We start from the raw sequence: 9,835 nt of genomic DNA, 5'->3' as shown, positions 1-9,835 counted from the left end.
ATGGAGTTCAGTTACGAGTGGTGTACCACAAGGATCTGTTCTGGGGCCGTTGCTGTTTGTCATTTTTATAAATGACCTAGAGGAGGGCGCAGAAGGATGGGTGAGTAAATTTGCAGACGACACTAAAGTCGGTGGAGTTGTAGACAGTGCGGAAGGATGTTGCAGGTTACAGAGGGACATAGATATGCTGCAGAGCTGGGCTGAGAGGTGGCAAATGGAGTTTAATGTGGAGAAGTGTGAGGTGATTCACTTTGGAAAGAATAACAGGAATGCGGAATATTTGGCTAATGGTAAAATTCTTGGTAGTGTGGATGAGCAGAGGGATCTTGGTGTCCATGTACATAGATCCCTGAAAGTTGCCACCCAGGTTGATAGGGTTGTGAAGAAGGCCTATGGTGTGTTGGCCTTTATTGGTAGAGGGATTGAGTTCCGGAGCCATGAGGTCATGTTGCAGTTGTACAAAACTCTAGTACGGCCGCATTTGGAGTATTGCGTACAGTTCTGGTCGCCTCATTATAGGAAGGACGTGGAAGCTTTGGAACGGGTGCAGAGGAGATTTACCAGGATGTTGCCTGGTATGGAGGGAAAATCTTATGAGGAAAGGCTGATGGACTTGAGGTTGTTTTCGTTAGAGAGAAGAAGGTTAAGAGGTGACTTAATAGAGGCATACAAAATGATCAGAGGGTTAGATAGGGTGGACAGCGAGAGCCTTCTCCCGCGGATGGAGGTAGCTAGCACGAGGGGACATAGCCTTAAATTGAGGGGTAATAGATATAGGACAGAGGTCAGAGTTGGGTTTTTACGCAAAGAGTGGTGAGGCCGTGGAATGCCCTACCTGCAACAGTAGTGAACTCGCCAACATTGAGGGCATTTAAAAGTTTATTGGATAAGCATATGGATGATAAGGGCATAGTGTAGGTTAGATGGACTTTAGTTTTTTTTTCCATGTCGGTGCAACATCGAGGGCCGAAGGGCCTGTACTGCGCTGTATCGTTCTATGTTCTATGATTACAGTCCCAGTCTACTCAACCTCTCCTCATAATCCAACCCCCTCAGTTCTGCGATTAACCTAGTGAATCTCCTCTGCACACCCTCCAGCGCCAGTACGTCCTTTCTCAGGTAAGGAGAACAAAACTGAACACAATACTCCAGGTGTGGCCTCACTAACACCTTATACAATTGCAACATAACCTCCCTAGTCTTAAACTCCATCCCTCTAGCAATGAAGGACAAAATTCCATTTGCCTTCTTAATCACCTGTTGCACCTGTAAACCAACTTTCTGTGACTCATGCATTGGCACACCCAGGTCTCTCTGCACAGCAGCATGCTTTAATGTTTTATCATTTAAATAATAATCCCGTTTGCTGTTATTCCTACCAAAATGGATAACCTCACATTTGTCAACATTGTATTCCATCTGCCAGACCCTAGCCCATTCACTTAACCTATCCAAATCCTCTGCAGACTTCCCGTATCTGATGTGTTCGGCAGGTTGGGGAAGTTCCAACACTGTTTTATTGAACTATAGAACTGCTGTACATATTCAGCTGTGGGTCGACACTATACTGATCTGACTGGTAACCTTGTAGTAACCTGACCAGACTTACTAGCTACCGCATGGTGTTTGCACTGGCTAGCTCATGGACTCTGACTGTCTCAGTAGCTGGGTCCAGAGAGAGCGGGAAACCTCGTGCCCTCTGGCTTTATAGAGGTAGTGTCCTGTCTGGTGATTGGCTGCACTGTGTTGTGTGCTTACTGGTCATCCTGTGTGTCAATCACTGTCTGTCTGCATCTCATTATATACATGAGTGAATATTATGACATCTCCCCTTTTTTTTTAGTTAAATAAATACTGAGGTATATATGCCTGACTATATACAAACGGTGCTTGAACAAACATATATACTTGGGGAGGTGTCGTTAGTGCAGATACATGGCAAACGAAGCAATATTTACAAAGGTTAAATCGATTGATTCAGTCACAAAATTTACAAAAGTTCAGTCGACAGATTCAGTCTTTGTGGTGGGTGACGAATTATTGTCGATGGCCGCAGAGGTGGATCAGGAGCTGCCTGCACGTGGGTAGGTGGGATCAGGAGCTGCCTGCACGTGGGTAGGTGGGATCAGGAGCTGCCTGCACGTGGGTAGGTGGGATCAGGAGCTGCCTGCACGTGGGTAGGTGGGATCAGGAGCTGCCTGCACGTGGGTAGGTGGGATCAGGAGCTGCCTGCACGTGGGTAGGTGGGATCAGGAGCTGCCTGCACGTGGGTAGGTGGGATCAGGAGCTGCCTGCACGTGGGTAGGTGGGATCAGGAGCTGCCTGCACGTGGGTAGGTGGGATCAGGAGCTGCCTGCACGTGGGTAGGTGGGATCAGGAGCTGCCTGCACGTGGGTAGGTGGGATCAGGAGCTGCCTGCACGTGGGTAGGTGGGATCAGGAGCTGCCTGCACGTGGGTAGGTGGGATCGCTGCCATCGCGGTGGCCGTGTGGGCCAGCAGGATCGCTGGCAGATCGGTGGCCTCGTGGCAGGGTACGATGGCCGGAGGAGCACTGTGGTCAGGTGGTGGGCGTGGAACTCTTCGCAGTGCCCGTCTGTTGCGCCGTAGCAGGGAGCCATCAGCCTTGTGGACAAGGAAAGACCTTGGGGCAACTTGTTTGACAACAACAGCTGTGGCTGACCAGCCGCCCTCAGGCAACTGGACGCGAACATGATCGTCTGGAGCCAGCTCGGGTAGATCCGTGGCATGAGCATCATATGTGGCTTTCAGTTGGGCCTGTGACTGCTGCATTTTCTGTACGACTGTGAGGTGGGCAAGATCTGGAACATGGATGGCTGGAACTGTGGTCCTCAGAGTGCGATTCATGAGTATCTGTGCTGGAGACAACCCAGTGGACAGTGGGGTTGCTCTGTCTGCCAGCATTGCCAGGTTGAAGTCGGAGCCTGAGTCTGCAGCTTTGCGCAGCAACCGCTTGACAATATGGGCCCCTTTCTCGGCCTTCCCGTTTGATTGCGGGTAGTGGGGACTGGAGGTTACATGATGGATGTTGTAGGACTGTGCAAAATCAGACCATTCCTGACTGTAAAAGCATGGACCATTGTTGCTCATTACCGTGAGCGGTATCCCGTGCCTGGCGAATGTTTCTTTGCTGGCTTTGATGACCGCCTTCGACGTGAGGTCGGACAGTTTCAACCACTTCTGGGTAACTGGAGAAGTAGTCGACCAGGAGTACGTAGTCACGCCCCTTGGCGTGGAAAAGGTCTACACCTACTTTGGACCATGGAGAGGTCACAATCTCGTGCTATTGCAGTGTTTCCTTGGGTTGAGCTGGTTGAAACTTCTGACAGGTGGGGCAGTTGAGGACTATGTCGACTATGCCTCCCGAGCTCTGCGTCGGCATTTCTCGACTCCAAGGTGACCCTCATGGAGTTGACCCAGACCCATAGCCTTCATGCTCTGAGGAATTCTGATCCTGTCGAGTTTCAGGATGCCCTCCAGAACCATCAGCTCGTCTTTCACGTTAAAGAATTGGGGACATTGTCCCTTCTGCCAGTCATGGGTAAGGTGCTGCATCACACGCTGCAGCAGAGGATCCTTGGCTATTTCCTCCCGAATTTGGACCATCCGTTCGTCAGAGGCTGGGAGGTTGGTGGCACACAATTGCACTTGCGCTTCTATGTGGCAGATGAAGTCACCTTGTTCACGGTGTGGTGATGGACCGGATAGGACATCTGCAATGATCAGCTCTTTGCCTGGTGTGTAGACAAGTTCGAAGTCATAGCGGCGGAGTCGAAGAAGAATTCGCTGTAACCGAGGTGTCATGTCATTTAAATACTTCTGGATTATGTGGGCTAGAGGCCTGTGGTCCGTTTCCACCGTGAATTTCGGCAGGCCGTAAACGTCGTCACGAAACTTGACTATTCCTGTCAGGAGACCCAGACACTCCTTTATGATCTGGGCATACCGTTGCTCAGTGGGCGTCATGGCCCTGGAGGCATATGCCCCTGGAGCCCAGGACGAGGAGTCATCTCGCTGGAGGAGCCCCGCACCAATGCCGTCCTGGCTTGCATCAGTTGATACCTTGGTTACCTTGATTGGGTTGAAGAATGCTAGAACTGGGGCTGTGGTGAGCTTTGCCTTCAGCTCACGCCATTCCGCTTCATGTGTGGGCAGCCATTGGAATTCCGTTGACTTCTTGACGAGATGGCAGAGGGCCGTGGTGTGGGAAGCCATATTGCAAATGAATTTCCCTGGAAAGTTGACCATCCCGAGGAAGCGGAGGACTGCCTTCTTGTCCTCCGGGGTCTTCATGGCGTTGATCGCCAAGACCTTGCCGGCGTCTGGCCGCCCGCCTTGCTGCGAGATGTGGTCACCGAGGAACTTAATATCTGATTGACCAAATGAGCACTTGGCCCAGTTGAGCTGGAGACCATGCTCATGAATTCGCTGGAAGACCTGCTTGAGGCGAGCGATGTGTTCCTGGGGTGTTGTGGACCAGATAATCACGTCGTCCACATATACTCACACCCCCTCGATGCCCTCCATCGTCTGCTCCATGATGCGATGAAACACTTCATAGGCAGATATGATGCCGAAAGGCATGCGGTTGTAGCAGTAGTGACCGAAGGGGTGTTGAACGTGCACAGCTTGCGACTGGACGTGTCCAGCTGTATTTGCCAAAAGCCCCGGGAGGCGTCCAGCTTAGTGAAGAATTTGGCATGAGCCATCTCACTGGTCAACTCTTCACGTTTCGGGATCGGGTAGTGCTCCCGCATGATGTTGCGGTTTAGATCCTTAGGATCAAGGCAAATGCAGAGCTCCCCTGACGGCTTCTTTACGCAGACCATGGAGCTGACCCAGTCTGTGGGCTCTGTGACCTTCGAGATGATGCCCTGGTCTTGGAGGTCCTGTAGTTGCTTTTTCAGACGATCCTTGAGGGGCGCCAGCACCCGGCGGGATGCATGAATAGAAGGGGTGGCGTTCAGCGTGAGCAAGATTTTATATCGGTACGGGAGCGTGCCCATTCCATCGAATACTCAGCCAGAGAGTGGTGGGCCTGTGGAATTCATTGCCGCGGAGTGCAGTGGAGGCCGGGACGCTAAATGGCTTCAAGGCAGAGATAGATAAATTCTTGATGTCGCGAGGAATTAAGGGCTACGGGGAGAATGCTGGTAGGTGGAGTTGAAATGCCCATCAGCCATGATTGAATGGCGGAGTGGACTCGATGGGCCGAATGGCCTTACTTCCACTCCTATGTCTTATGGTCTTATGGAATACGCTGTGGTACTGCGTGATAATGTTGTCTATGTCGGCTTGCAAATTTCCATCGGACGAGGCCGTCCAGGTGTCAAGGACATGGTGTGGACTCACTGAACCAGGTTCAGGAGCTTGCAGGCTCGGGCTCTGCTGAACCAGGTTCAGGAGCTTGCAGGCTCGGGCGCTGCTGAACCAGGTTCAGGAGCTTGCAGGCTCGGGCACCGAGCAGGGACGCCCTGTCAGGCCTGACCATTTCAAATTGTAATGTTGCCTTGATCGCCTTGTTGGATACCCCCAGTTGACACGAGCCACTGGCAGCTATGGCATTGCCATTGTAGTCAAGGAGCTGGCAGGCCGGTGGAAGAATGCTTGGTTGGGCCTGGATGGTGTCGAGATCTGACTGTGAGATGAGGTTCACAGACGTGCCGGTGTCCAGTTTAAATCGGATGCGAACCTTGTTAACAGTGAGGACAGCACACCACTCATCATCGGGATCCACACTGAGGATCAAGAGGCGTTGCGCAGGTGTGGTGGAGGCCAGCTCGTGTGGTTATGATGCCCACCCGATATGGAGACTTGAGGCAGTCAGCATCAGGGTCCGTTGGGCTGTCGGGATCGGAATCTGGCATGCATTGCTGTATTGAGCGGACACTTCTGCGTCGCAGCTGGGATCGCTGCCTGCTGAGCGGTCTGGACGTTGCTGCTTTAAGTGGGCGGAGCCACAATTCGGACACGTCATGTCGCTGACCTCAGCGCGTTCCGTGCGCCATCGCGCATGCGCAGTGCAGTCGGTCGACGTACGCACCTGCGCAGTCGGGTTGTCAGTCTCGTCGTCCACTCGGTCGTGGCGCACATGCACAGGGATCCGGGAAAAGAGCGCGAAACGGCCACTCTCCTCGATACTCAGGCACTGCATCTGTGCGATGGCCTGCACCCTTTCCGCCTTGCGGGAGGCCAGCTTTGCAGCCTCTGCCGCCCTGATGTGGGAGTAACGATTCTTGGCATGCTCATGGACAACGCACGTCTCAATAGTGAGGGTCAACTGTTTGATTTTAAGGAGCTGCTGCCACAGGGAGTCGGAGTGGACCCCGAAAATGATCTGATCCCGGATCATGGAATCAGCCGTTCAGTCATAGTTACATGACTGCGCGAGGATGCGGAGATGGGTCAAGAAGGAGTGAAAAGGTTCATCCTTACCCTGAAGCCTCTGCTGGAAAACGTACCGTTCAAAGCTCTCATTCACCTCAATGTCGCAGTGCCTGTCGGACTTCAGCGGGACTGTTTTGAATTTCATTTTTTCTTCGCCGTCGGCGAATGTAAGGGAGTTGTAGATATGGATGGCGTGATCCCTCGCAGTGGAGAGAAATAGCACGATCTTCCTGGCATCCGATGCTGCCTCAAGGTCGGAGGCCTCGATGTACAAGTGTAACTTTTGCTTGAAGATTTTCCAGTTGGCACCGAGGTTGCCGGAGATGCGGAGTTGCAGAGGAGGCTGGATGTTTTCAATTTCGCTGGATGGTTGCTTGCTGGTCAATGCTGATTCCCTCGAGGTAGGTCCGTCAAGATCAGGAACTCTCTGGTACCATGATGTGTTCGGCAGGTTGGTTCGATGTGGACTGCACTCGATGCAGGGAAGTTAGAAACAGACGTCTAACACGAGAGAAGATCCAACACTGTTTTATTCTACTATAGAACTGCTATACATATTCAGCTGTGGGTCGACACTATACTGATCTGACTGGTGACCTTGTAGTAACCTGACCAGACTTACTAGCTACCGCATGGTGTTTGCACTTGCTAGCTCGTGGGCTCTGACTGTCTCTTTTTTTTTCTTTTTCATTACAGCACAGAACAGGCCCTTCGGCCCTCGATGTTGTGCCGAGCATTGTCCGAAACCAAGATCAAGCTATCCCACTCCCTGTCATTCTGGTGAGCTCAATGTGCCTTTCCAATAACGGCTTGAAAGTTCCTAGTGTCCGACTCCACTATCACAGCAGGCAGTCCATTCCACACCCTAACCACTGTCTGAGTAAAGAACCCACCTCGGACATCCCTCCTATATCTCCCACCCTGAACCTTATAGTTATGCCCCCTTGTAACAGCTACATCCACCCGAGGAAATAGTCTCTGAACGTCTACTCTATCTATCCCCCTCATCATCTTATAAACCTCTATTAAGTCGCCTCTCATCCTCCTCCGCTCCAAAGAGAAAAGCCCTAGCTCCCTCAACCTTTCCTCATAAGACCTATCCTGCAAACCAGGCAGCATCCTGGTAAATCTCCTTTGCACCCTTTCCAATGCTTCCCCATCCTTCCTATAATGTGACCAGAACTGCACACAATACTCCAAATGTGGTCTCACCAGGGTCATGTATAGTTGCAGCATAACCCCGCGGCTCTTAAACTCAAGCCCCCTGTTAATAAACGCTAACACACTATCAGCCTTCATCATGGCTCTATCCACTTGAGTGGCAACCTTCAGAGATCTGTGGACATGAACCCCAAGATCTCTCTGTTCCTCCACATTCCTCAGAACCCTGCCGTTGACCCTGTAATCCACATTCAAATTTTTTCTACCAAAATGAATCACCTCGCATGTATCAGGGTTAACCTCCATCTGCCATTTTTCAGCCCAGCTCTGCATCCTATCAATGTCTCTTTGCAGCCTACAACAGCCCTCCACCTCATCCACTACTCCACCAATCTTGGTGTCATCAGCAAATTTACTGACCCACCCTTCAGCCCCCTCCTCCAAGTCATTGATAAAAATCACAAATAGCAGAGGACCCAGCTCTGATCCCTGTGGTACACCGCTGGTAACTGGTCTCCAGGATGAAAATTTTCCATCCACCACCACCCTCTGTCTTCTATGTGATAGCCAGTTACTTATCCAATTGGTCAAATTTCCCTCTATGCCACACCTCCTTACTTTCTTCATGAGCCGACCATGGGGAACCTTATCAAACGCCTTACTAAAATCCATGTATACAACATCAACTGCTCTACCATCATCTACACACTTAGTTACCTCCTCAAAGAATTCAATCAAATTTGTGAGGCAAGACTTACCCTTCACAAATCTGTGTTGACTATCCCAGATTAGAACATAGATACATAGAACAGTACAGCACAGAACAGGCCCTTCGGCCCTCGATGTTGTGCCGAGCAATGATCCCCCTACTCAAGTCAACGTATCCACCCTATACCAGTAACCCAACAACCCCCCCCCCCAATTAACCTTATTTTTTAGGACACTAACGGCAATTTAGCATAGCCAATCCACCTAACCCGCACATCTTTGGACTGTGGGAGGAAACCGGAGCACCTGGAGGAAACCCACGCACACACGGGGAGGACGTGCAGACTCCGCACAGACAGTGACCCGGCCGGGAATCGATCCTGGGACCTTGGAGCTGTGAAGCATTTATGCTAACCACCATGCTACCGTGCTGCCCTAAGCTGCATCTTTCCAAATAGTCATAAATCCTATCCTTCAGGATCTTTTCCATTAACGTCCCGACCACCGAAGTAAGACTAACTGGTCTAGAATTACCAAGGTAATTCCTATTCCCTTTCTTGAACAGAGGAACAACATTCGCCACTCTCCAGTCCTCTGCCACTATCCCCGTGGACAGTGAGGACCCAAAGATCAAAGCCAAAGGCTCTGCAATCTCATCCCTTGCCTCCCAAAGAATCCTTGGATATATCCTATCTGGCCCAGGGAACTTGTCGACCCTCAGGTCTTTCAAAATTGCTAATACATCCTTCCTCAGAACATCTACCTCCTCCAGCCTACCCACCTGTATCACACTCTCATCCTCAAAAACATGGCCCCTCTCCTTGGTGAACACTGAAGAAAAATATTCATTCAACGCCTCTCCTATTTCTTCTGACTCCATGCACAAGTTCCCACTACTGTCCTTGACCGGCCCTACCCTCACCCTTGTCATTCTTTTATTTCTCACATAAGAGTAAAAAGCCTTGGGGTTTTCCTTGTTCCGACCCGCCAAGGACTTCTCATGCCCCCTCCTAGCTCTCCTGAGCCCTTTTTTTTTAGCTCATTCCTTGCTACCTTGTAACCCTCAAGCGACCCAACTGAACCTTGTTTTCTCATCCTTACATATGCTTCCTTTTTCCTCTTGACAAGACATTCAACCTCTTTTGTGACCCATGGTTCCCTCACACGGCCATTTCCTCCCTGCCTAACAGGGACATACCTATCAAGGACACGCAGTATTTGTTCCTTGAACAAGCTCCACTTTTCATTTGTGCCTTTCCCTGACAGTTTCTGTTCCCATCTTATGCTCCCTAATTCTTGCCTAATCGCATCATAATTACCCGTCCTCCAATTATAAACCTTGCCCTGCATCTGTTTTGCAATTTCTTCCTCCACATCTCTATTACTATTTGGGGGCCTATGGAAAACTCCTAACAATGTGATTGCTCCTTTCCTATTTCTAACTTCTGCCCATATAATATAATTGTGGTTAGCACAATTGTTTCACAGCTCCAGGGTCCCAGGTTCGATTCCGGCTTGGGTCACTGTCTGTGCGGAGTTTGCACATCCTCCCCGCCTGTG

Source organism: Scyliorhinus canicula, chromosome 17 (genome assembly GCF_902713615.1).
Source record: "Scyliorhinus canicula chromosome 17, sScyCan1.1, whole genome shotgun sequence".
NCBI lineage: Eukaryota > Metazoa > Chordata > Chondrichthyes > Carcharhiniformes > Scyliorhinidae > Scyliorhinus > Scyliorhinus canicula.
Note: the sequence above shows the minus strand (reverse complement) of the source record.